The following is a 3,654-nucleotide window of genomic DNA, read 5'->3' as shown; positions in this document are numbered from 1 at the left end:
GGCCCCCCCACCCCCACCTGCCCTGAGGCCCCCTCTGCCCTGAGGGCCCCCTGCCTGCCCTGAGGCCCCCCTCCTGCCTGCCCTGAGCCCCCTCTCCCGCCTGCCCATCACAGGCACGGGGTCCCGGAGGGACAGGAGGCAGACAGAAGGGGTGGCGAGCTCTGCGGGGGGCTGGACACCCAGTGGCTGCACCCGGAGAGGCCAGGCGAGCCCGGGTCCCTCCCTCCACGCCCGGCCTTGACCTCTGCCCTGACCTCGCCCGGCAGGGGCCGCCTGCCCAGGGTGTCTGCTCAGCAGGTGCCTCCTCCAGCCGCCTGGGCCCGGCCCCCCTCTCTTCTCCCCGGCGGGTTCCAAGTCCCTGTGAGGCCACAGCCTCCCTGTCCGGCAGGCTCTTAGCAGGGGGACGGGCTGTCTGATTGGGGGCCCCCCCCTTCCCGATATTTCCCCATCGATTTTATAAACAGAAGGGAGAGGGAGAGGGAGAGGGAGAGGGAGAGACACACGGATGGGCTGCCTCGGGGACCCAGCCTCACCCCGGAATCGAACCCGGGACCCTTCCGTCCGCAGGCTGACGCTCTAACCACTGAGCCACACGGCCCGGGGCTGACCCGGCGGCCGTAAGCAGCTCAGAGCTCAGGCAGGCGGGGGTTTTTATTTGGGTCACGTCGCCCGTTTTACCGAAAGCCTTCCCCAGACGCCCCGCCGGGAGGCTCTGGTCTGTGCTGTATTCCAGGCCGCGTGTCCGGTTTCAGAAAAGGGCGGGTGAGTGGAAACAGAGAGAAACGCCTGTGACGGGGGAGGGGGTGGGGGAGGGGAGAAAAGGGAGCGAGGTGGACACGATGCAGTGACTGGAACGAGCCGATCCGTATTGTTGCATTTCTCTTTAAAAATTAAACGGTTCCTTTCCCTTTAATATTTTTTTATTGATTTCAGAGAGGAAGGGAGAGGGGGAGAGAGAGAAACATCCACGAGGAGAGAGAATCATGGATCGGCTGCCTCCTGCACGCCCCCTCCTGGGGATGGAGCCCACATCCCGGGCATAAATGGTTATTTTTTTAACTAGAGGCCCGGCGCACGAAATTCGTGCACGGGGAGGGGGCTGTCCCTCAGCCCGGCCTGCACCCTCTCCAATCTGGGAGCCCTCGGGGGGTGTCCGACTGCAGGCTTAGGCCCGATCCAGGCCTCATCCGGCAGTTGGACATCCCTCTCGCAATCCAGGACCGCTGGCCCCTAACTGCTCACCTGCCTGCCCCTAACCACTCTGCCTGCCTGCCTGATCGCCCCTAACCACTCTGCCTGCCTGCCTGATCGCCCCTAACCACTCTGCCTGCCTGCCTGATCGCCCCTAACCACTCTGCCTGCCGGCCTGATTGCCACCTGCTGACCCCGCCCCTTGCCAACCTGCTCGCCCCCAACTTCCCCTCCTTCTGGTCTGATCACCCCCAACTGCCCCCCCTGCTGGCCTGATCGCCCCCAACTTCCTCCCCTTCTGGTCTGATCGCCCCCCCCCCCCCCTGCCAGCCTGCTTGCCCCTAACCGCCTCTGCCTCAGCTCCCACCACCATGGCTTTGTCTGGAAGGACGCCTGGAAGGTCTCCCGGTCTAATTAGCATATTAGCCTTTTATTAGTAGAGATGCCGTTACCCACAGGTTTCTAGACGGAAGCCTTAGGAACCTCTATCAGTAGGTACCTCTGGCCCTAACCGGTGTGGCTCCGTGGACAGAGCGTCGGCCTGCAGACTGAAGGGTCCCGGGTTCGAATCCGGTCAAGGGCACATGCCCGGGTTGCGGGCTTGACACTCAACCACGGAGCCACGCTGGCTGGGCCCAATTGGGTGTTTTTTTTTTTTTTTTTTTTTACCATGAAAATCGTACGTTTTACAATTTAAAACTGAGAATCTCCGTCTGTGAAGGATTGTCAGCGTGCCGGATTGGATGATGGAAAAGACCTAATTTAGCTCCAGTTTAAAAACGTAACAAGCCTCTTACCTGAAATCCAATTGAGGTCTGCTCTATGGAAATGTTTGTTTGTTTTTTTAATTAATAGGAAATAAAAATGTAAGCTGCCACCCTAGCCGGTTTGGCTCAGGTGATAGAGCGTCGGCCTGCAGACTAACAGGTCCTGGGTTCGATTCCAGACAAGGGCACATGCCCGGGTTGCAGGCTCCATACCCCCCCCTGCCCAGTAGGGGGCGTGAAGGAGGTAGCCGATCCATGATTCTCTCTCATCGTTGATGTTTCTATCTCCCTCTCCTTCTTCTCTGAAATAAAAAAAAAAAAAAATATAAATATATATAGATATATATATATAAAAAAAGAATATTGTTTAAATAAATGGAAGCTCCCCAAAAAAGATCAAGTGAATGCACACACATTCCTGTGTGTATCAGGCCAATATATCCGTTATTATTGGAGAAATTCCCGACTTTCAGAGAGGGCGCGACCCCGTCAGACAGGCCACCCGTGGCTTTTGATATTTCACTCAGGTCTCCCAGCTAAAACCAGCAGATTGTGAAACATAATTACCTGTGCAAGACTGTATTCTGTACCGAATTTGTCAATTATTTTACAAATAAAGGCATATGTATATATCTATGGACATATGTGATTTCTATACTATATACACTGAGTGGCCAGATTACTATTATCTCTGAACGCATAATAACCTGGCCACTCAGTGTGTGTATATATATATATATTAGAGGCCTGGTGCATGAATTCGTGCATGGGTGGGATCCGGCCAGCCTGGCCAGGGGGAGGGGACGTGGGCGATCGGCCGGCCTGCCTGCTGGTCGAACTCCCGGTCGAGGGGACCATTTGCATATTAGCCTTTTATTCTATAGGACAGACACGGAGTGGCCAGATGATGATGCATTCAGAGATCATCATCATCTGGCCACTCCGTGTACATAATTTTTTGTTGTTATTGTTAATCCTCACCCGAGGATATGTTTCCATTGATTTTCAGAGAGAGTGGGAGAGAGAGGGAGGGAGGGGGAGAGACAGAGAGAAACATCCATATGAGAGAGACACATCGATGGGTTGCCTCCTGCACCAGCCCTTAAACCTAGGTCCCGCCCACGGGAGACACCCCAGATTGACGGGTGTAACAGCCAGTAATTGATGTTTTTCTCTCTCCCTCTCCTTTCCCTTCCTCTCTGTAAAATGGTCAATAAAATATATTTTAAAAAGAAAGAAAAAAGAAAAAAAGACAGGCTCACTTAAGTTCAAAGTTGATATTTGTCAGGAAAGATACAGGCCTAGGATATGACTACTCTAGAAACTGCTTTAGTTCAAGTTTTTTTGTTTGTTTGTTTGTTTTTTAAAAAATATTTTTTATTGATTTTTCACAGAGAGGAAGGGAGAGGGAGAGAGTTAGAAACATCGATGAGAGAGAAACATTGATCAGCTGCCTCCTGCACGCCCCCCACTGGGGATGTGCCTGCAACCAAGGTACATGCCCTTGACCGGAATCGAACCCGGGACCCTTCAGTCCGCAGGCCGATGCTCTATCCACTGAGCCATACTGGTTAGGGCTGTGTTTATTTTGTTTTTGCTTTTTTAATATATTTTTATTGATGTCAGAGAGGAAGGGAGAGGAAGAGGGCGAGAGAGAGAGAGAGAAACACCCATGATGAGAGAGAATCACTGATCG

This window comes from Eptesicus fuscus, chromosome 1, assembly GCF_027574615.1.
Source record: "Eptesicus fuscus isolate TK198812 chromosome 1, DD_ASM_mEF_20220401, whole genome shotgun sequence".
In the NCBI taxonomy this organism is placed as follows: Eukaryota; Metazoa; Chordata; class Mammalia; order Chiroptera; family Vespertilionidae; genus Eptesicus; species Eptesicus fuscus.
Note: the sequence above shows the minus strand (reverse complement) of the source record.